Genomic DNA, 24852 nt, shown 5'->3' with positions numbered 1-24852 from the left:
TTTCAATAAATGGTAGTATTTTAAGTTGTTTTTCTTTTCAATTATTTGCATCTTCTGCAATGAACAAAAAATTCTCATAAAGTTATTAAAATAGTGGCAGATTATTTCAGTAAAATGTGTGCAGAGTTTGAGTACTGAAAAGACATTCATAAAGCATTCAGAAATGTGATCACCTATATTTCTGTCATGTATATCATACAGTCATGCAAATATAAATGTGTAAAAAAGACATTTAAAATGACAGAATCCTGTAATGTTTCTGCAGTGTGAATGTATTTAAAAATCTTTTTAGACTTATTAAAAAAACAAAACAATTACAGATTTAGTTAAATTGGAGGCATAACACTGAATTACTAGCACATGCGACCATGTCAACATGACGTCATAGTTTCTTTACATTCACTCGCTCAGTGTGAAGAGGATTTACATGAATACGTAGGCGGTATGCTGCTTCATCTCAAAATAGCCTAAAAGTTAACTCTTAGAGCATTAGTTTCCATAACACAGATGTTAAAACTTCCTAAGTCTAACATATGTACAAATAAATGTATTGGTATCTCTGGAGTATGTATGCATAGATATAGGAATGTAAGAATATGTTAAGTAGATGTTCCCTACCATAAATAATCAGTGCAAATGCCAGATGTTTTTTTTTTTTTCTGGTCCAAATTCTTAATTTTAACTCGCTTCTTTCTTTTTCCTTAACACTTTTCAAATACAAACGTTATTTTGAGCTGTGTCTCATTATAGGCAATGAGGCTCTTTGTGGAGAATCTGCCTCGAGTTCTTACCTGGCATCACAGGATCAATCTGACTCTCTGGTCCCCAGAAGGTAGAATGATTCCTCTTCTCTGTGTTTGATAACATAGGGGGATGGTTTGGGCCAGTGGCTTTCTGGGATTTCTCCAGTAAGGAGCCCCCACCTTGCATCTTCACTTGGTCCTGTGGTTCTAGGTTGGGCAGTTGCTGTGGGGGTCCCCATCTTCCGGTCAAGGCTCACTGATGCATGGAATAACTACTGTTAGTTGTTGGGTTTCTTTTCTGAACTTTAACTAAAACCACCAAATTTGCAGTAGATTGAAAGTCATGGATATTTGGGAATAATAATCTATCCATCTAAGACACGTCAGAGCCCCATAAAAAACATCTCTCTCTCGTTTCCAAATTGGTAGTCTGTTCTCTCTCCTTCCAATAATTAACTTTCTAAATGTCACACATAAATTGACAAAGACAAAACTTAAAACTAGGATTTGCAATTCTTCATCCTTCCTCAAGCCAAAACTTCACGGAACTTTCTGCAGGTTTTCTTCTTCCTTGCGATGACTTTTCTGTACGTGACATTATAAGACTGGTTTACAGCTCTGACTGAGCCACACCCAAGTAGGTCATACATTTTCTAAAAAATTTATCAAAACAAAATGTTAACTCACTTCAGGTTTTAAAAGAGCATATGCTATACAGCATTTTTATAATGGTGAAGAATTTTTTGGAAAATTGAAAGCAATTTTTGAAAAATGTAAGCAATATCAAAAATTTGACATTTGCCACTGGGACTATAGACTCATGATAAATGCTCATTTAATTTCAGACATAGCTTGTTCACATAAAGTTATACCTGAAACCAGGCAGAAAAACAATATTGAGCTTACCTTGTATTATGGATACACAGATATCCCTTCCATCCCCTGGCCTGAAAATGCGAGGCAGCTGACTCACAATGTTGACAGAAAGCTTCATCAGACCCGTCAGGACACTGCTCCACTCCATCTCAAGCCAGCGTGATATCAATGCAACTGCCATCATCACAAGAAGGAGTAGTGTGAGCACATGCTCAAACACCCTGTTTATAAATGAGTCTCAAGTCGCAGGAGGGCAGGGAAGGTAAGACTTCCACTGGGTCGAGATTGACAGAGACTAAATAGAAATATCATAGGATCCAACTATTCCACTACTGAGTATTTATCCAAACAACACGAAGTCAATAATTCAAAAAGATTTATGCACCTTTATGTTCATCGCAGCTTTATTCACAATAGCCAAGGCGTGGAAGCAACCCAAGTGCCCATCCATGGATGAACGGATAAAGAAGTTGCAGTATATGTATGTGTATATATATATATATATATGATGGGATACTACTCAGCCATAAACACAAGATAAAGTCGTGCCATTTGCAACAACATGGATGGACTTGAGGGTATTATGCTAAGTAAAATAAGTCAGACAGACAAAGACAAATACCATATGATTTCACTCATATGTGGAAGATAAACTCATAGATAAGGAGAACAGATTAGTGGTTACTAGGGGGGAAGAGGATAGGGGAGGGCGAAACGGGTAAAGGGGCACATGTGTATGGTGACAGATAAAAACTAGACTCTTGGTGGTGAACATGATGCAGTCTACAAAGGAACTGAAATATAATAATGTACGTCTGAAATTTACACAATGTTATAAGCCAATATGACCTCAATAAAATAATTTTTAAAAGAAGAGTTTTCATTATGCAACAGAATGTGAGAACCATCATATAAATGTAAAGCTATATTCTTAGTGTATCCAGGCATCTGTGTAAAGTGTCCATGAAAATTTTTAAATACTCCTTTTAAATTGACACGTGTTTCATACATTTTAATTTGTCTTAAGCATACTCCTTAGCTGCACTCTGAACATACATACCAAATAGACCCACCTTTAAACAAGATTCTTTCCTTGAAAAGGCAGATGATTGTCTTTCATGAAAGCCACTCAAGGAAAGACAGAGCCTCTATAGGGTGCCAGAGCTCACACAGTCTATTCTCATCCCCTGGAATGCTCCCTGCCCAATCCAGCGGCGTCACTTAGCCCAAAACATAATGGAGCCTATTTTTATTATTATATTTTTAGTAAGGACTCTTGCTTAACAACAGCCAAAAATATAATGGAAGAGCCAAAGAAATGCATAGTCAGAATATAAAATGCCAATCCAATACCATCCTTCCGTAAATGGCCCAGTTTCTGCTGACCTTTGGGAATGTGAGGGAAGGACTTTCTTCTCACCTCCCATGGAGAAGGCCATGGGAAGCACTGTCACCGAGACATTGTCACAGCTTCTCTGCCCAGCAGTGTCCATCACAGCGAGCTGAAAGGTGAATGCTTCTTCCTATAAGTGGGACAGCTTCAGGGTTCCTGACTGAGGCACACAACACACAAATAGGAAATATCACGTTTAGTTAGGAGATCTGAGGCACGGAGTCCAATATCATCATGAATTGGAAATCAGTGTCAGCCTTGGAGCAGTCCCAGGACCCACATTTCCACCTCTGGTCCAAGGCTGTGGGATGCTAAATCCTATACTATTTTGGCAGCCTGGCCCTACTTTGCATTCACAATTTCCAATTTCATCTGAGCTGACAATATCTTTGACTGACAATCCTTCAATTGTCCTTAGCAGTGGCTGTTCCGAACTGTACCTCCTCCAAGCTCCACACCCAATATCTACTTCCTTCCTTCTCAGCAGGTGACCTCCTCTACCTCAACGAGAAAATTAGGACCAAAATTATGGTCATCACTCACCCCATCCTGGTGATGTACCTGTTTCTGTACCCATCGTCACCTCCCTACCTCCAGCCCTAAGATGAGCTGTTCCTCTTGCACTAGTCCTTGACCCCTCTCTCTCTCTCTGACCTTCAGAACATCGACCTATCAATCAACTTCTCTTTCAAATGGCCCTTCTGTTTCTATACTCAAGTTTCTCTTGACCTAACAAACAAAACAACAATAAGTAAAAAGCTCCCTACACTCCAAGATCTTCTCTATCCACAATCTTATTTCCTTTCCATTTCAACTTATCTTCAAAGGGATGTCCATGCTGCACGTGCTGGTTCATCTGCTCATTTTCCATTTATTCTTTATCCCTTCCATCTGGCTTCTTTCCCTACCATTCCCCTGAACCTGTGCTGGTAAAACTCACCAACTGACCCAGCAAAGACTTATTAGTCTTGTGTTCGATTTTTCCCACTGGGCCTCTTACTGTATTTAACAATGTTGGCCCCTCCCACCCTCTGGAACTCCCTACTTGCCTGGCTTCTGTTTCTGTGTCCGAGTTCTCCCACCTTCCTTGCTGATCTCCCTCCTGGGTTGCACTTCTGCTCACTCCCTGAGCCCAGGGCTCCCTCTGGACCCCCTGCTCTCCTCACTCCACTTTGCAGGCGGCTTCATGACCACGGCAGGGCAATAGCTTCTGAGGCCCAGTTCTGTGGAGGGATTTTGGGAGTCACTTCTGGATGCTCAGTCTAAAAACTGGGTTTTCATTCCTCCCAATGATACTATTAACTGCTTAGTAGGCTATTTAAAAAAAATCCTTTCTGTTTAAATGAACTAGTCTGGACAATATTCTGTACAAACAAATTCTGACCATTATACATTTTAATGCATTGAGGCATTAATGGACTTGAAGGTACAGAGAGTTGTCCTATTATAACTATCATCTTCTTGTTTGTATTTTTGAAATCCCAGAATTGGGACTCCTGCACACCACCTTGGCTTGGAGGATTGGTCACTACTACATACACACACGAGCAGAATGCTTTACAATCACTTAGAGGCAATGTAATGAGATACAGTGGTTCCCATGTTCAGGCTGCTCAGTAATCACCCAGAGCTCCTGTTAAGGGATGAATTGCCAGGTCCCAGCCTCAGAGTCTGAGTCACGGGGTCTGGAGAGTGGGATCCGGGAATCTACACAGAATAAGCACCCTCAGGTGATTCACTGATCACACTGGAAGAAACACGGGTGAGGTGTTTAAGAGCACAGTCAAGCAGACAAGAGCGCGTCAAACAGACTGGGTTTGACCACCAGTCTTACCATGTACCAGCTGCGTGACCTTGTACAAGTCACTTAACCTACTAAGCCTCAGTTTCTTCCTCTGTAAAGTGGAAGTAAAAATAGCACCTACTTCACACAATCAAATGAGATAACCACATATAAAGACCTTGATATTGGTTGTAAATATGATATAAATTATAAATATAAAATAAAAATTTATTTTTTTAGATATAATAAAGCTAGATATAGTATAGATATAGTAAATGCTTAAATATATACACTGTCTCCCTTGGTGGATTCTCATCTCAAACTGAGTGACCTGACTTTGTTTTTATAGCCGGGAAATGAAACTTCTGTAAAGTGACTTTCATTCACTGAGACAGTGACAGAATTGAGACCTCCAGTTGTAAAGCCATCTACGAGCTGTCCCATCACTTTCCTTGCAAAAACTTTAAGCTGGAGAGCTGGCAGAGAGGGCCCCCATCCTTTGTTGTTTATTTCAGAGAGGTGGTAAGCTGTGTTCACTGCCACGCTGTTACGTGATCCTCAGGCCCAACTCCACGGAGAGAATATCAGACAGGGTCACAATGTGAGTTCTGAAACACTACCCTCAGGGCCAGCAGAGAGAAAGCTCAAGACAGTGAGATAACTTCCAAAGAGTCTGGAGTGGGCAACTGAGCCTCAGAAATGAGAACGTCCTGAGGTGAAAGTGGCATCAGCCTGAGAACAGTCAGAGATCAGAGACTCCAACGAGTAAGATTTAAGATGAGACCAGAACTGTGGTTTGGGACCTTGGGGTCAGATTTAACCACTCTCCTCTTTCACATTGCACATTCAATTCATCAGGAAATCTTGTTGGCGCTCCTTTAAAAATATATCCAGAATTCGACTGCTTTTCATCTGCCCACTCATCCCTCACCACCCATCAGAGCCCATCCTGTCTCTTGCCTGAGTCACCGCAGTGGTCAGGCGACCTGAACTCCGGTGGGATTCGGCCTGGCAATCCTTTCTTCTGGAAACTTTCCCTCCCACCTCTGTCCACATGGTTGTAAGGGAAGGGTCATTTATGACCTCTGCCTATGGTCACAGGGGTGCGAGGCTGAACCAAGGGGAGCCGGTGATAGTGCAAAGGGCAGGTCATAAAGTGCAGATCTGCCCACGACGAGGCAGTGGGGCAGCTCTCACTCCCTCCAACTCTGGCTCAGAAGCCGGCAGACCTTGCTAGGTGGTAGCAATGCCATAGGCTACACCACTCTTTATTGCTTCTTGCGACTTAGATCGGAACACAGGGGTACGTGATAGCAGATGGCAACCTTGGTAGAATGTGTTGAGTGAGCCGTGCAGCCTTGAGTAAAGTGCTGTGAGATAGAGAGGCTCTGTCCCAACTGGTTGGCCTGAATGCAGACAGAAGGCCTGAGACTGCTGAAGGCAGCAGCTGTGGAGTTTGCTGCCCTGGTGTACGAGAGGAGAGGGTAGACTGTAGTGTTGATCAGAGTGGGGATTTGTAAGGTGTGTGACAGGGGACCTTGAGTGTGGCCAGAGGATTGAGGTGGAGATGCGGTCAATGGAGACTTTAAGAGGCGAGAGCAAAATGAATCCAACAGTCTGTACTTTCCCAGTTACACGTGGTCAGATGGTGGAGTTAGATCATATTCACAAGAATAGAACTCTGATTTGCCCATCTTTCTCAATTCTGGAGGAAGGTGATTTTAGAGAGTTTCCTCAAGAGTTGGGGATTTGTCTTATAATATGCTGCCCAGAGGAGGATCGTTAACAAAAAATAGGACCAAAGAAGGCAGTAATTAAGACAGAATTAAATTGCTTATCTTGAGATTTCTTGAATCAAAGGGAGAAATATTTTTGGACTAGGCCTTTCTCTTAGTCTTTAAATCCTCTCAAAACATACCATGTAGATAGAGACTTACCTATAAGATTAGCCATGATTAGAAAACTCTAGAAGTAGAGAACAGAGGGGAAAACTGAACTTTATTCTTCCCTCTACAACCCAGCCAAATTATACTTCAGTGTTATTGTTTTAGAATCTGTTTATAACCAATTTTCCCCAACTCTGCCCTCATTTCCCTTCTATGCCCCCAACGCAATGCAACCAGAGAAGAATCATTTTTTAAATTGAAATTTAAAAATGCTTTTAGATATAAGCAAAGCTGCTTACTTAGGAAGAGCTAGAAGCATGAAGATGTAGCATATAACATCAAGAGTGGGGCAAACTTAGCTCCTAACAGTATGTAGAAACACACATAGAACTAGAACTAGAAGAACCATAGGAAGAACCAAGCTTTAAGGCGTTTCCTAGGGACGCCACTCCCTCTGTCCTGTGTGGAAGCCCTTCCTGGGCGCTCCCAGCCTTTCTCACTAGGGAGGTGTCAACAAGGAACTGTGCTTCATCTTCTTGCCTCCAGCAGCACCTAAGCTCTAAGACTAGCAACTCAATGAATGGTGATGGATGAATTTTTTACCTGGATCTTGAACTAAGAAAAGAAGAAATAAAAATTTTAAAATGTAATCTGATGGTGGTTACCAAAAGGGAAGGAGGTTGGGGGAGGGGGAAAGTGGTAAAGGGGCCCATATGTACGGTAACGGATAAAACTAGATCATTGGTGGTGAACACGATGCAGTCTATTAAGAAGCTAAAATCGGGGCTGGCCCGGTGGCGTAGCGGTTAAGTGCGTGCGCTACGCTGTGGCGGCCCGGGGTTCACAGGTTCGGGTCCCGGGCGCGCACCAACCCACCGCTTGTCAAGCCATGCTGTGGCGGCGTCCCATATAAAGTAGAGGAACATGGGCACAGATATTAGACCAGGGCCAATCTTCCTCAGCAAAAAGAGGAGGATTGGTGACAGATGTTAGCTCAGGGCTAATCTTCCTCACACACAAAAAAGAAGCTGAAATATAATAATGTACACCTGAAATTTACACAATGTTATAAGGCAATATGACCTCAATAAAATAATTAAAAAGCTGAAAAAAAGTAATCTGAGTCATTAAAACAAAGCATGAGTCTTTTTCATTGAAGTGTCTTTTGTATTCCGGAGACGCCAACAAAAGAAGCAGCAAGAACAGGGTAAGCTTCAAAACAAATGGTCAGCACCCCTGTTTACTCAGTAGAAAAGTAAATTTACAGAATAAACCATTTTTTGGACAGTCACTTTTATGCTTTCTCCACTTGACACCTCTTCTGCGAGCTTCCAGACATTTTGGAAGCATAAGTGGAAGGACATTATGGAAGACTACTCCACTGAAACACGAGTTTTCCTTACAATGACGACATGAATTACCTTCCCGTCCGCTGAAGGGACACCCTGCAGCAGTGTCCACTCACACCGGACGATGGCGTGGTCATCTGTGCTCTCGCGGCCATCCAAAATCACCCCGTCTGCTCGCAGATGCAGAGCCACACCCTGCCTGGCCTTGCTAAGTGGAGGTTCATCCTCTTCTGTCAAAGGAAGTAAATAATTCACAAGAGAGACAATTCCCTATTTTGTTCTGATTTATTAAGAGAGGTATCTTGTTTGCTAGAATAGATGTAGTCCAGCAAAGAACTGCTAAGAAAATGTACAGCAACTGGAGGTTATCTTCTTATTGGTCTTCATTGTACTCTCTTTACATAACAGACAATCAAATAGCAACATATTATGAATATGGAATTTAGCTATAATACATGCAGAAGAGGAAGTGTGGAGGGTCAGCTATTAGCAGGATCCAGGACAAAGTTGTGGGTACCAGACAGACTACTAGGTCCTCCAATCTGGAGAAGTAGTTTTATTCTCTAGAGTGAAATTTCCACTTAAACTTAAGTTCATAAATCACTAAGTTAACTTTGGTTCTATTGGAAGAATTTATTAAAAAAAAAAAAGATTTTTTGAAACAAACCTAAAAAAAATAAAATTTAATTTCTTTTTTTTTTTTGGGAGGAGGATCAGCCCTAAGCTAACATCCGATGCCAATCCTCCTCCTCTTTGCTGAGAAAGACTGGCCCTGGGCTAACATCCATGACCACCTTCCTCTACTTTACATGGGACGCCGCCACAGCATGGCTTAGCAAGTGGTGCGTTGGTGCACACCCGGGATCCGAACCAGCAAACCCCGGGCCACAACAGCGGAGCGTGCGCACCTAACCGCATGTGCCACCAGGCCGGCCCAAAAACATTCATTTCTGATATAGACTTTATTTTTTTTCTTATCCTCTAGTTGTTAAAATAGGATGATATAAAGTTTTCAAGGGATCAGAAATAAATTCAGTTTGGAAACTTAAGGCAAGTTCTTGGATTCATACAAAATAAAAGCCACAGAGAAATTCTCTGGAATCTAATTTTTCATCTAGGAAAACAGAAGAGGTTCACAGTTTCTAATAACTAATTTTTATAACAGAAACTGGCACACTGAGTTTCTGAGATATCCTATGACAGCAAAACATGCATGTATTTACCTCTGATCTAGAAGGGTACTTGATAATTCAAGGCTAGCCATGTTCACTGAAATATTAATACTTAACTGACGGCTGCTTCAGTGATGACTGATGGGAAGAGCTGCACACAGACAACGAGCAGAGTTGTGAATATTTTAATTGATTTAAGCTTCTTCTTAGTAAAGTTACTTAAATGCACACATATCTTAAAAAAACAGTAATATAACTGGAAAAAAGACTCTACATGTTCTTGTAATACATCCTTTTTGGCGTCTACTGTTTCCTCCCTCCTCCAGCGCCAAAGCTCTGGTCCAAATTCTGACCTGGACTTGTTCTTCCTTAGCTGACTCTGGACAGTGCTGCTAAGGCACTGCCTTTCTTCCTCCGCAGCCAAAGCTGCCTCCTGAGCAAACTTCTCAGGGCCAACCCAGACCTCCCAGTGCCTGAGGTTTGGGGCCAGCCACAATCCTATGAGTTTCTCATTAACAAAGGCAACAAAGGGTAGTCACTGCAGCTACAAAGACTCTTCTGGAATGCTAATCTGATTGGGTCATCCCCCTGCTTCAGAAAAATCCTTCAGCAAGTTCCCATCACCTTCCAGATGTTGAGAGACCCACCCGTCCAGCCCAGGATCTCATCCAGCGATCCCCTCAAGGCCCAGCAGCAGAGAATGCATGTGAGGGGCTCACAGCTCTTGGAGCTGCGGCTCTTCAGAATGAGAACGCTGCTGCCAGCCTCGGAGAGAGATGGCTTGTTTTCTTGAGCACCTTACAAGGAATAAGCACACTTGAAATCACCAGAGAGTACACATGTCTATTGAGAAGATGAGTCCCATTTCTACAGTCATTTAAAACAATGAGGACTAGTAACTCAGATTTCAAGAAGCCACATAAGTAACCCCTGCCTAAGAGGACATTTGTTCTGCCTTTTATCACCTCTGAGTACAGATCCAGTGCCTTACGCCTTTATTCTGCTTCTTCCCGGTAAGGAGAGATGTGACAGCTGCATTACTAATAGGACTTTTCATCGAGTTTTATAGAGAATTTTCCTTTGGTTGTAGAAGGTTCATTGCTTTCCACACAATGGTTTAGTACTTTATAATTCTGGAAAGCATCTTATAATTGGGCACAAATACGTTACAGTTAGCCGCTATTTTCATTAAAATTTACTTTGAAATACTATTTTTAAGTAGACAAACCAGAATACACCTATATGATACAAACAGCAACGAATGCTAATAATATATTTTTAAGCCCTCAAAAATTTAACCCCAAAGATTTAAGATAGAAAAATCAAGTAAGCTCTGAAATATCCCACATATTATAAAACTAATTAATCCTGCCCCTTCTGGAAGAAAAAAAATCATTGTTTTACTCATTTACTTTTTGTCAGGTAAGCTTTAAGTATGATTTATGAACACAGTGAAATTCCCACATCCTCTAAATTGATCACTTATATTTGAAATAAGAGAGATACATTTCCTCTCAGTTCAAGTCCAGGCAAATTACACTGTATAATGTATTTTAAAATAAGCCAGAGCTTACCTACCCAGAAACAGGCCTTAAAAATAAACAAATAACAACAAGAAGAGGAAACAAGTGCACTTTCATTCAAAAATATTTGACTTGCTGATAAAGAACAAGATAAACATAATTCTGAAATTTCATCATAAAAATGTAATAACCCAATGTTAATTACTGTGGAAACAGATTTCTTTTTAAACTAAACACACTTGGTAAGATCTACATAGGCGAAATAAGATGCATCAATTTTGATGGAGCATATCAAGGTGGCATTTTATACACAGAAGAATAACATTGTTAACTAAATCTGAATACAGCACACTGCTGTGAATGGAGCCTTAATGACAAGGAAGAGGTTCTGGAACCTGGATATGTATCGAGTGGGCACAAATGATGCAGCTGAGGCTAAGAAATTAGAAGAGACTCCTGAAGTCAGGATACAGAAGTGGGGCCAGAATGAGGGAAAAAGCTTAGATATTAGGGGTGAAAATCCACTGTGGTTTTTTTTGTACGTGATTTTCCTTATTGTGTTTTCTTAATTGCAACACTTTAGGAAAAAATTATCACAACTCCAATATGATTATCATCATTTTTTGTGTGCTGTTCTAGTCTTTCTCCACGTGAGCTGATGACAATAATAATCAATAGCTGCCATTCACTGAATGATTTCTTTGGACCAGGCACCATGCTAAATGCTTTTGAGACACAGCTTCACTCCACTTGCACGAGTCTCTGAGGCAGGTGTTATCATCTGCGTCACACTCTCGAGGAAGCCAGGGTCAGAGAGGATAACTTAGTTGCTAAGACCACACAAGTGATAAATTTGCCAGTTCAGAAGTCAGATCTTTCTAACTGAAAGACTCTCCCTTCCCACATACTTTGGGGCACCCGAAGCGTATCCAGGTACAGTAAATATAAATTTACATCCTGAATTTAACCTAAGGTATTAATATGTTCTATTTGTTGGCATTTATTCATATTCCCTAGCGTTGCCCACGTTACTACATAAACTTCTCAGTTACCATTTAATTTCCTCACCTCTACTATTGGACATTTACTCTGTCCCTATTTTTCATCATTATAAATAAGGCCATAATAAACTTTTTTGCTCATACTTTTTCTTTAGCATGGATCATTTTCCTAAAGGAATATTCCAGAAGATTCAGTGACTATTTTAATGTTCTCTACTACATATTTCCTGATTGATTTTGAAAAGAGTGGTACCAATTTACACTTCCAGTGACCATACAAGATTATACTAAGTTCTCCACATGCATGCCAATACCAGAGGGAGCTTATTTTTGCCAATTTAATAAGCATAAGCTGGCATTATTTGCTTTTTTTTTTGGTAGGGAAAGATTCGCCTTGAGCTAAGGTCTGTTGCCAATCTTCCTTTTTTTTTCCTCCCCAAAGCCCCAGTGCGTGGTTGTGTGTCGTAGGTGTAAGTCCTTCTGGGTCTTCTGCATGAGCCGCCACCACAGCATGGCTACTGACAGAGGGGGGTGTGGTTCCACACCCGGAAACAGAACCCGGGCTGCCAAAGCGGACCGCGCCAAACTTTAACCTCTGGGCCGTCAAGGCTGGCTCCTACTTTGTGGATTTTAAGTGCCTCCATGCAAATATGTCCACAAAATATTCCATGAAGGGCTTTTCTTTCTGACCCTTGAGGTTCAGGGCACTTAGATGCTGCTTTTGGTCTCTTCCTTGTTGGTGCTGCCACCTACTGGTCAAATCCGTCACTCCATCCAAGCCTTGGGATTTGTTTCCCTCCATTTTCTGCATAGAGAAGATTTGTATGGAGGAGACAGCCCCCCAATCCTCAGTCAGGGAAGACTAGGTGGTTCTGGCAGGAAGGATGAAGAGAATGAGTTCTTGGAGGCCAGGATGGAGACCTCTTGCTTCATCGCTGCCATGGAGAGGCTCCCGTGAGATGAATGGATTAGTTGAAGGCAGCATGGAGAACACAGGCCAGGGCTACTTGATTAGGTTCTAGTCTTAGCTCTGCCTTCAAAACTTTGAGTCAGTTGCTTCCTATCTCTGGACCTCAGTCTCCTCATCAGTTCATAAGAGATTTCACCAGATGACCTCTAGGCCCCGTCTAGTGCTGGAGTCTGTTTCAGGAATGACAAATAGCCTGACATTCATGCAGCCCTCCATCAGCCCTGTCTGGGCCGGATATTGCTCACTGATCCCAGGGCTGGCTCCTGGGGAGGGAGGACTCAGCCTCAGTATCCTTTTGAAAATAACGCTCCAGGCTGCCCCACTGGGTGATGGGGGTTGGCACCCGATGTGAAATGTATTTGCAACCTCTGTTTTTGTCCTTTTTGATAATGAACCTTGTTGCTGCCTGTGAAGTTGTAAGGAATGGAGTTCCACAGATGCAGAAAGATTGCATGTCCAGTTATTACTTATAATGTGTATTATTTTTCCTAATTATTAAGTTAATGTGTATTTACTGTAGAACATCTGGAAATGCAGAATAATATAAAGAAGAAAATGAAAATAATCTTGCAAAACTCACCATTAACAATTTATTGCGTTTTCTTCTAGTTATTTTACTTGTACACATACATGCACACATTTATTCTCTTTTAACAAAATTAGGAAAATATTATTTTTGCAAAACTTTTATTTTTTACAATAATGAGCATTTTCTTGTGTAATTAAATTTCCATCAAAAAACACAATTTTTGAAAGTCCAGGGTGAAAAGAGTGGGAAGAGAAAATAGTACATTGAACATGTTAGAAAGGCCCTCAGAGCATGTGGTGTCTGTTTAGACAGCAGCTGTCCCCTCCCTCACCCTCTGTTGTCCCTAAAACACCGGACTAGAACCCCCAGCCTCCAAGTTCAAGTGAGTTGAAATTAAGTTCTACCCAGCATAACATAAATAGACTGAAAATGCATGATTATTCATGCCCTATGCCTGAGTGTTACAAGGATCATCAGTTAGTACAGTAACTGTGGAGACAAGTGGAATTTTTTGCTCCTCCTCCCCACAGACATGCTGTGAGGATAAATAAGACAACTCAGTGAAGATATGCTAAAGAGATGCTAAGATTAAGACTAATAATGTAGTACAGAGAGTCATGAGGTGCAATTTTTCACCTATTGCAGTGACAAAGGTGAAAAAGTACAATAATCAATGTGTATAAGGATGTAGAGAAACAGGTCTCATGTGCTTTTTGTGGGATTAAAATTAGTACAATCTTCCAGAGGGCAGTTTCTGAAGCCTTAAAACTGTGTGTGCCATGACCCAATTATCCTACTCTTGGGAATTTATCCCAAGAATGTTACTAAGGATAGTATTAAGGGTGTGCACAGATATTTGGTTACACCAGTGAGTGCGCCCTCCGTGCACTCAAGCCCTCGGTGGGGAGAGCACAGGGCCACATGGTGCCGGTGTTCTCTCCAATGCAGCAGCACAATGCCGGGTTGTTGCTGGATGTGGCTGCAGCTGTAGGGCCTGTTCTCTGTGTGGTCCAAGTCTGACATTAACAAGGCTGTCCTCTTGTATCTAACCCAGCTAAAGGAAAGAAATCTGGATTCCAGCACTGTAGAGTGCTAGAAAAGTGGTGTCATATCCACATTCACATTGAATCTCTGTTTTGGAAACTTGAGAATTCACGTCCAGCCCAGCAGGTCAGCACATTCTTTAAGGGTCTGGATTGAAGAATGGCCTTGGGAGAATGCAGGATTTCTGTATGGAGAGTGGGGTTCTGCCTGTGCTTTCTCGGATTCCCCTGAAAAATATGTCAAAGCCTGGCTGGTTAGCGTCTCTCTGGAGGTAACTAGAGTGAGCAACTGTGCCCTTCGTGTTATTATGGAAGGTATTTTATTCAGAGAGGACAGCCTTGTAAAGCCTGTTTAAAAGGATTTTTTCACGTGCTCTGTATTTCATCTTTTCATTATGTTGGGCTGCCTCTTTCCTTATTGAGAAACCATTTCAAAACTATAAAACAACATTTCTGGGAAGGTCGTTAGAATGTGTTGAAGCCTGATCAGCAGCTCAGATGAGTAGCCTGCTATGCTCCAACACGGTGCCAGGAATCAACCAGGTTCTCAAATGGATGGAAGATCCAGTTAAGGGAAATTCGCTTGTCACAAATGAAGATCATCCGATGGTTATTTGCATGATATTATTTTGAGGGAAGTAGATCCTCTTTCAGTGACCTACTCACCCTCTTTAGATAATGTCATTTAATCAGCTATAATGAGCATCTGCTTTAGTCACCCCACTATTCTGGGCACTTAGAGAAACGTGGATCTTGAAAAAGGCATCCTCTACCTTCTCCTCGGTTATAATCTGAAATTTGTGGTCACTGTACTGGGGATTCCATAATTTTTATTATTTGAAACCTATAGATGGTTTGTACAGTAGATTCTATTTTGTAACATCTGAGCCACTTGGGTCAGTCCCCAAGAACCAGCTGGTTTTAAACCAAATGACATGGTTCATTTCATCTAGAAGTGAGTTGAGGAACTCCAGCATTCTGATGGTATTAGAAGATTACCCTCCGGCCAAATACAAATATATTCATAAATAGTTATATTTTTCTTAGCCTGCCTTCACCAATGAACTGGGAACTCCTTTTAACTAATCTTAGACAAGTTGTAGAGGCATTTTCAAGGCTGGCTAGTACCAACAATTGAAGATGAGCAAAGAGAATGTCAGTAAGGAGTTTTATGGCAATGTTGAGGCCTTAATAACATTCCCAGTGTAACAGACACACAGGCTAAGTGCCCCTGGCTAGCTAAGATTTCATCCTCATACAATCCAGAAGATTTCCTGAAGAGAGCTCCCTCTTACCTACTCTGCAGGCATGCAGTGTGGTCCACCAGTGAAAGTGAGAAAGGACAACTCTGTTGTCTAGGTTAGTTGGCATGTGGTCACAGGAAGCTATAGAACATTCTGGAGGCAGGCCCATCAGGTAGCCACTTTGCCAGCTGGTATTCACAGCTTACTTCCAGAACATGCCTGCATGTTTGATAGTGACAGAAACTGAAATTAGAACAACTTTCATCCAGCTGCCAACTCCCCCTGTGAATGCATAGCTATGCATGGTAAACATAACACAATAGGCCGTTCAGAAGAGGGGAAAAACAATTTCCTAAGACATTAACTCCTCTAAAAGGACCAGTACCAAAATGAATCATTTGCAAAAGCAAATGATATAATTGTCTTCTTTTGTTCTGACTTGCTGCTCTGGTGAGAGTGTGTGATGGGCTGTGTGGAAGTGAAGCATTTCTCTATGGCATTCCATATGTTATAGTCTAGGAAAAGTGAATCAGGCAGTGTGGGAAGTGACAATGAGTTCCTTCAGGAAATGGGGAAAACAGAAATTCACATTTCAAATATCACGAGGGCAGGGTGAGTCCCGTGGGAACTTCTAGAGTCCATGGCCGTTGTATCACCTTAAGTCTCCTATGCACACCTCCCTCTCCCTGAGACCTGATTTTTCCCTACATCGCTGGCTTCCTCTCCCCAGGAAAGGAGGGCATTTGAGAAAACACTCTCAAAATTTAACAACTGAAGATTCAGAGTAAACTTATCTCGTGCTTTAATTTAACCCACCTCCAAGGGAAGGAGCCATTTCCAAATACTGTTAACCTATTTCTCTGCTGTATCCTTCATAGAGGTTTGTCCCAAAATTTCCAAAGGAAATATTTAAATTTGTCATTTTCCCTAGATATGTTAATTTGCCTAGATATGAGTAAATACATATGGTGTTGACTATGGTTCTTGGAACGGTGACTTTGAGAGCAGTATGGTTCAGTAGAACAGTGCCTGCGGTGGATCAGTCCTGGGTTCTAATCCCAGCACCACCAGTTACTAGCCACCAGGGAATGAACTTCTCTGAGCTGCATTTCCTTACCTGTCAGAGGATAATATATCTTCTCACAGTGTTGCTATAAGGATTTCATCAGATATTATATGTAAATATCATTTATGTTCTCAGTAACTGTTAGCACTACATGAAATTTTGCTAGAACATTAAAGCCCAGCGGTATTCTCTAGGGAACCAGGGTCAGAGAGCTACAAGCCTATAAGACAGTTAATTCAAATAAAAAATAGAAACCTGCAGTGGTGGCCCCAGTACTGAGTTCCTCTTCAGAATTTAGAGAAACAACCTGTTACCTTCATTGGAAAGAGATGGACGAAGGAAAATTGTGAATGTGGTTATTTTATATTTTTCCATTGAGTGAAAGACAAACCAGTTAATCCTCTGAAAAGAATTGGAGGTTGGTAAATTTTGGTGTTTTGTTTTTATCCCTGGGTCATTATTTATTTATTTTTGGTGAGGAAGGTTGTCCCTGAGCTAACATCTGTGCCAATCTTCCTCTATTTTGTGTGTGACACGCCACCACAGCACAGCTTGATGAGCAGTGTGTAGGTCTGTACCTGGGATTCAAACCCTTGAACCCCGGGCTGCTGAGCAGAGTGTGCAAACACAACCAACCGCTACACCTCCAGGCTGGCCCCTGGCTCGTTATTTTTAAAAGTAGGGCATGAGGGCCTGGCCCTGTGGCGTAGCGGTTAAGTGTGCGCGCTGCACGGCTGGCAGCCTGGGTTCAGATCCCGGGCGCGCACCGATGCACAGCTTGTCAGGCCATGCTGTGGCGGCGTCCCATATAAAAAAGTGGAGGAAGTTGGGCATGGATGTTAGCCCAGGGCCAGTCTTCCTCAGACAAAAGAGGAGGGTTGGCATGGATGTTAGCTGAGGGCTGATCTTCCTCAAAATAAATAAATAAATAAATACATACGTAAATAAGGTTTGGGAGTTTAGACATGTCCTTACTTTATAATGAAGTGACGGTGAGAGCCTTAGTAAATGGCCATTTCTTTTAAAGTCTTTGCTTGGCAAAGTAAAAAGTTGACAACTCTAAAGTGGCCCCCAAAATGATTTTGAATTTTTATTGGCCCACAAGATCCAAAGGTGTTGAAATCTAGATTCATTTCTAGAATGAAATCACCATTCTAGAAAATTTCTTGGCCTGAGGATGAGAGCCCAAGTTCTCCATGGCCCCAGTGCTCCACCAGCCTCATCACTTAGATTCCGTATTCGCTGTCCCCGTCCTACTGGGACACAGTCTCCACAGCTCCAGGCAACAATCCCTTTCCTCCAGGGGTGAGCAGCCCCCCACCTGTCTCTCAGTCACAGTAATAGCTGTCACCTGGCTGTCTCTTTCCCCTTCAGTTCCTCGGTGGTCACTGTCTTCTGCAGTCTCACTGGCTGCTCTTCTTCCTTCCCCTCCCCTCACTGTCTGGATGGGAGGGGGCTTCCGGAAGGTGGACAATAATAGAAATCAACTTGAAAGTTACACCTGATTCTCTAGCCTACAAAAAATTGCGTATGCCTCGCTCATCTCTCTCATTCTCTTTGAGCTCAGTGTTCATGGAGGAAAGCCCTATCTTGGGCTCTAGAGGCCAGTGTGCACGAGTCCTTTTTTGAGTTACATGATGAGGCTGAATGAGTAACATGATGAATAGAATGGAATGAGCCTGCTCTGGCCTTGGCTGAGAGAAGTAAACGTGGGGTAACCTCATTGCACTGATGCACTGAATGAGTGTGGCTGAGTGACCTTTGCAGACATGCTCAGGAGGAATGTCTGAGAGCAGAGAGACTGGGGAGGAAACTCGGGCAGTGCCAGAGCCAAAGGTGATGGAGAACAGAATAGTGAAAGGATTCACAACCTAGCGTTCGCTCGGATGTGCTGGTTTCCACCAGCAGGCAGTGAGACTCTCCTGAGTTTAATCCCAGCCTTATGACCCCTCACTACTTGATGACCCTGGGCAAGCGCTGAGCCTGTCTGAGCCTAGCCAGCAAAATGGAGCTCCTGAGACCTGCCGGCAGGGCGAGGTGAGAAAGTGAAACGGCAGCTCCGAGGGCCTTGTGGATGCTCACTGTTTATTTCTTAAAGAAAGTCTTTCCTGACTGTTCTGCTCTCCCTAGTGTGAAGCCAGAGACTGCCCTGGACTCTTCTAGCTGAGGTCTTGCTTCCGTCTCTGGGGTGGGGGGCGTTTTGGTATGGTGTGCTCATTCCCCTCTCTCTGTCCAGCCATTTCTCCTTGCCACATGCTCTGCTTTATTAAATTGGTGACACTAGTTATCTAATGTTTTAGTATCAAACATAGGCCTGTGTTTATTGGAGAAGTAAATCCTGTAATTCCTTTCTCTAAGTCCATCCTAAAACAATAAGTAAGGCTATATTTTCATGTCTGTTTCCGAAAGTTTCTGATGCACCTTCCACATATGTTATATTTATTTTATGCAGACAGTGGTTCCTCAGGGAACAACAGGAAAAAGGAAGATTATATTTTTGATCAAAAAGTGATTGAGCAGGAGGGGAACACACAGCCCCAGAAGCACGTAAATGTGTACCTTGGAGACTCATTGCAGAGGGCCGCGAAAACATTCACAGGACCACACAGCCTCTAGTTGAGGATGGTAGATGAAGCTGCGAGAGTTCATGACACGAGCAGTGACCTGTGGATCAGAAGCGCCACTGTGTTCTCATATCCTCTGTCATGTCTCATCTTTAGGCTCTGAACTGGTAACCTCACATCTTTGGACCTCAGCTTCCTCCTCTATAAATTGATTAGACTAGATAATCACTCTAGTCCCTTCCAGGTGTAACATTCTATAGAAAGAGTAATGCTCGCAGCACAGTGGTTAGGAACAGAGGCTCCAGAATCAGATGCCAAGGCTCAAGTCCTTGCTCCACCACTGAACTCTATGACCTTGGGCGTTATCTTCTCTCTGGATCTCCATTTCCTCATTAGGAAGATGGAGATAATGACCTATACCTGCCTCACAGAATTGTCAGGGAGAATAAATGGGACAACTAATACGAAGCATTTAGCACACTGCTTGGCTCATACAATGAGCCAAATAAATGATGGCTATTATGATTGAGTGATGTATGATACCACAGGAAGAAAGGTCTAGAGCACCCAGTTCTCTCTCCAAGTGCTCTAGTGACAGAGACAGGAGACAGTAGGGATGGGGAAAGAGTGTGAGAAGTTAAGGGAATATTTAGTAAGTGAAGATAATACCATAATTCCATAATTGTGTTTGTTTTTAACTAGAAAGAAAACATTTTTGACATAGTCCTGTAGAAAGGCAGATTGTAGTCCTAACCCCCACAAACTAATCAGTAAAGAAGATTTAGGAGAACGAAATGATTCTTAAGTTATAGATCTAAACATTGAGAAAACTTTCTTTCTACCCAAGAGTAGTCTTTCTAATATGGGGACAGTATTAAAGTATAACTTTTACACAATAGATGGATAAACTAATCCAGATGTCGAAAACCTAGATGCTGTCCTGTCTGATGGCCTGCTGGACTGCCCTGTCCCAAGATATTTGAATAAAGAGAACCTCATCCCTATCGACATAGAAAGGGAAACCAGGCCTGCCCCTTGCCCTGGTGGCTGGTGCCCATTGTAGTTGTTACAGTTTTGAATGTCACTCTGAGGCATGTGAACAGAATACGCAATTTATCCCCTTGGGTTGTTTCTGAGAAAACTATCACAATATGTTTTAGAAGGAGTTGGAAAATTTTAAATCTCGAATTACCCAAAATAAAAACATTGAAGAGACTATGCCAACTAAGTATTGAAAAGTCTAGAATAATTTTCAGTATTCTAGCAAGTACTTCATGGGAGATTTCATTTTCCTTGTCATCAAAGCATTAAACAGGAATCAGATTTGAGAGTTTAGCAACCTCATATCTGACTTGGCCAGCAGAAAATTCCCCTGGATTTTATGTCTGCTTTATTGTTACCACAGCTAAACCTGAGCCCAGACTTGGGATTGGAATCTTTAACCACAGCTCCCTTCCCTGTAGCCCAAACACTGGTTCTCATCTCTACACTAGTTCCCTGCATGTAGAAGGGGAGCCTGGAACTACTGTCTGATCTTGAATAAGCAGAACCAGCCTCGGTGTCAGGTTCCTGTTTGTAAGAAATGGTTTTGGGTTTCTGTAGGGGTTGACCAAAGTCTTTCTTTGCCCCGTTCCTTTGTAACATACCCAACTTATGTGGCTGGTACAGGAGAATGAGGGGGAACTGACACCTTCAGGGCCATGAGCCCTTTCAGAACTTCTTCCCTCAGGGTGGTCGTTAGGAGACTCTAGTAGCTACTAAGTCCCTAGACTGTCAGCAGGGAGAAATTCAGCAGTGATTCCTGACTCCTTCAGAGGGTTTTGGTGTGTGTGGAATGTCTGAGTCAGCTCTAGAATCAAGTTCTAGACCATTGGTTTATCACAGATATCTACCTTTCACAGTTCTCTATGGGATGCCAGCCTCACTCCACACTTCGTTTGGTACCAACAGTCCCTAACACACCTTCCCCATCCCCTCCTCCTGCACCCTGACACATCCAGACTGTTCCAGAGAACCTTGTTCAGGAGTTGTACCTGGGATTCTACAAATACACCAGAGGTTGAAATGCCATAGCATGTGCTCAGCTCCTGGTGCTCTGTCTTCAAGAGGAGGCCCGCTATGGCTAGACCAGGTTTAAGCCTTAAAAGTCAAAGCTGTCAGGAGTGGACTTCCTCATCAACCTTCCCTGAAATGTAAACACTCACCTGTTTGCACCCACCTTCCCTTCCTTTCCTCCAGGCCTAAAAGGGAAGGTGTCCCCTCTTCCAAGGTCACTCTCTCCCCTGGCCTTGATGCAGCCCTTATCTCCTCAGGTATGTTTCTCCATCATTAATAACTCTTCTATGTTTGTAATCTCTCTTTCTCTGCTGGCTCCTTCCCCCAACAGCTGCAGACACATTCAGATCTCTCCCAATGCATAAAAAGCAAAATAGTGTCCCTCAACCTTCAATCTCCTTGTAAATGAATTCCCAACTGCCAAGTCCAGTGACCTCTCCCGGCTTCACCTCACTTGACCCCTCCTTAGAATGTGACTCATTGGTTTATAGTCTCACTAAGAGATAAATGACCACTATTGGGGCCTTCCCTCCACCCCACTCCCCATAAGTGCTATAAGTGAGAGAGCTCTGGTCCATTGGAGGAAATGAAGAAAGAACATCAGATAAAGTAAAAGGACATCAGGAATCAAAATAGATTTTCATTATTGTCCCATTTTTATTAGTGTTACTCCTGCTCAGGACTATCATCTGCAGTATGTTTTCAGGGTAAGATATATCAGCCAGGTTCCCTTCTCATTTTTTTGAGAATTACAGGGATTGCAGCTCCAGAACTGAGCAAGAATGTAGCAACCAAGTGTGCCAAAGGCACAGCGGGGAGTTAAATGCTGTATTGGTTAGGATTAGATTTGGGCACCTGTGAAAGAACACAGGCGACAAAAGTAGGGGAAGACAAGAATGGAGTTGATTTCACTTTCACGTAAGAGTCTCGAGGCTGCCCTGGGCTCTGATGCTTCATCATGGAGTCAAGGATCCAGACTCTTTCTGTCTTGCTACATGGTCTTCAACTTGGATTTCACCTCACATTCCAAGACGGCTGCCTGAGCTTGAGCCATCTCATCTATATTCCAGCCAGCAGGAAGGAGAGGAGCAAAAAGGGAGAAGGGCTTACACCAGATGTGTTTTAAGAAGGTCCCTCACAATCCTCTGCTTATCAGGCCTCTGATGAGAACCAGGGTAGATGGCTATGCCCACCTGCACGGAGAGCTGGGTGAAACAGAGTTGTAATCCTGCAAGGTCTGGTGTCCAGCAGCAAACGTGAGTTGCATTAGAAAGGTCGAGGGGAAGTCAGAGAACGGGTGGACAGCCAGCATCTGTACCAGTGCTTCACTTTTCCCAGAGTCAGATCTAGGCACCTGTTTATTTCAGGTCCATGGCAGAGAGTGGGAGGGGACTAGATTCAAATATCTTAGGCAAAATGTTAGGAGAAACAATGGATCCCATATCACCCCTTGCATGGGAGGAATTGTAGTTACTGTGGTTCGATCTTGGAGTGGCCTGGAGGCTGAAGGAAGGAGGCTGCTTCTTAGCCCTGAGGACTATTTTTGATAGTGCCAATGGGGGGCTGGAGTCATTCTGCCCGCAGTAGATCTAGTCCCACACACCCACAGATTCCTTAGTGCTTTTGAAGCAGGGTAAGGTCTCCTTTGGCCTTAGCTCGAGTCAGACTTGTCCTGAGGAGGAACTTTCACCTGGGGTAAAAATGTCCCCTAAAGGAGTCAGTGAACCTCATGATAACCAGGTTATCATAAATCATTAATATCAACAATTAAGTACAATATATCCTTCCTAAAATATTATCTAATGCTAGTACATTGCTTCCAAGTGTACTGAGCTCTTTCTAACTTGATCTTCACAGTGTCTCTGTGTAGACACAATCCCCTCTTGCTGCCTCTGTGATTATGGAAGGGAGGCTGTGTGGATTGGGGCCAGGCTCCTGTGCTTCTCCACAGAGGAGGGGAAGGGAGAGCCGATGGAGGACAGCACGTCTCCATGTCTGCTCTACACCCAGGCCTTCCAGTGCAGCCTGCTTGCTGGTTCCCACACTGCTGTGCATCTTTGTACCAGGCAAGATCACGGGAGCCATTTTGTAGGCAGGCTGCCACCATTCCTCTACTTGGATCATCCTTGTCCTCACAGGACTGGTCCTGTGGGCAGAGGGGTCAGGACACAACAGGCTCAGGACTCAGAATCCAGATGGAATGCCTGAAAGAGGAGTCACTTGGAGTAGAGTTGGGATTGAGGAAGATATGATGAACAATTCAACCCATAACATCCCATTCCATAGAGATCCACTATTTGTTACACAATGAAGCGATTGACTATCCCTCTGCCATTTAGTGATTAGTACAGTCTTCACTTATACTCATTCTGTACCACTAGATACCAAGTGTCCAGAAGTGCATAGGTCTGTTTCTGGGCTCTCTTTTCTGTTCCATTGGTCTAATCTTTCTCTATCTCTACCAAAATGTCGGTGTTCTAATTACAATAACTTAAAAAAGTTTAATATCAAGTAGTGTGAGTTTAAGTGCAATCATTGAATTTTCACATATTTAGATGTGTACCCACCACTAGATCAAGATAACAATATTCTTACCACTGCAGAGGCTTCCCACTCTCTTTTTACTCAAACCTCCCTGCTCAGAGGCAACCACTATTCTATCTTGTACTACCACGAACTAGTTTTGCCTGTTCTTGAACTTCATCTAGATGGAATAGCACATTATATGGTCTGTGAGATATATCCATGTTGTTATGTGTCACAGTAGTTTACCCTGTGTAATGCTGTGTGGTATTCCGCCCACAGAACTGTAACTTATGTATCCATTCACCTGCTGATGGACATTGGTGGTTTTCCAGTTTGGGGCTGTGATGAATAAAGCTGCCATGAATATTCTTGAATACATCTTTTAGTGGACATGTACAGGTGTGCCTATGCCCAGAGTGGACCACCAGCAAAAAGAGGCATGACCTGGGATGAGGTATGAGAAAGCATTCTTTTCCTGAAATCCACAAATCCTTGGGTGGTTGAGAAAAGCAGGAAGACATGTTATGACACCAATAGGGTGTGACACACTGAGTCTTGTGACATTCTCAGGTGTCAGAATGGGGAAGCAGCCACTGTCAGACACTCAGGAGCTCTGGTGAGCTGGGCCATGCTCTCTGGTGAGCTGAGTCATGCTCTCTGGTGAGCTGAGCCATGCTGTCACGTCTTGGAACCATGTTTGTTTGGCTTTCAGAGAGAAACAAGTGCTTGTGCTAGATTTTGGGTCAGATCATATTGGGACCATAGAGACAGACTGAACCCTGGTATTCTTTTAAGCAAGTAAAAGGGTGGATCATTTCTTCCATTAGTAACATTCTCCTCATTGAATCACAGATGGAGGAGGTTATTTTTCTCATCAGAGGGAAGCTTAACTTTGGACTCCACAGAGAGCCCCAGGAATGTACCTTAAGCCCAGAGCTGCCAACTTTTCTAAAGTGCTGTCCTGAAATTTCTGAGGTCTGCCTGGGTCAACCTGGAGAGGACACTATGAGGATGGTGATGAAAGCAATGGAAGAAAGAAATGAATTCTTAGTGTGAGGGTGGTGATGGAGAAGGAGGACCAGCTGGTGGAAGTCCAGCACTGTGTCTGGCATATCATGGCTCCCTCTGT

At 42.8% G+C, this 24852-nt stretch overlaps 1 long non-coding RNA gene across 1 annotated transcript; it reads right to left on the bottom strand.

The window, feature by feature from the left end:
* Positions 1 to 156: 156 nt before the first annotated feature.
* On the bottom strand, positions 157 to 18175 carry LOC131399709 (uncharacterized). The gene is made up of 5 exons (XR_009217195.1): positions 17930 to 18175; positions 15564 to 15731; positions 8103 to 8260; positions 3006 to 3172; positions 157 to 1840 (listed from the first exon to the last, which is right to left on the bottom strand). It is a non-coding gene; the product is annotated as an uncharacterized LOC131399709 (long non-coding RNA).
* Between the last annotated feature and the right edge of the window lie 6677 nt (positions 18176 to 24852).

This window comes from Diceros bicornis, chromosome 39, assembly GCF_020826845.1.
Source record: "Diceros bicornis minor isolate mBicDic1 chromosome 39, mDicBic1.mat.cur, whole genome shotgun sequence".
Classification (NCBI taxonomy): Eukaryota; Metazoa; Chordata; class Mammalia; order Perissodactyla; family Rhinocerotidae; genus Diceros; species Diceros bicornis.
The sequence above is the reverse complement of the archived record's forward strand: the minus strand, read 5'-3'. Positions and strand labels throughout refer to the sequence as shown.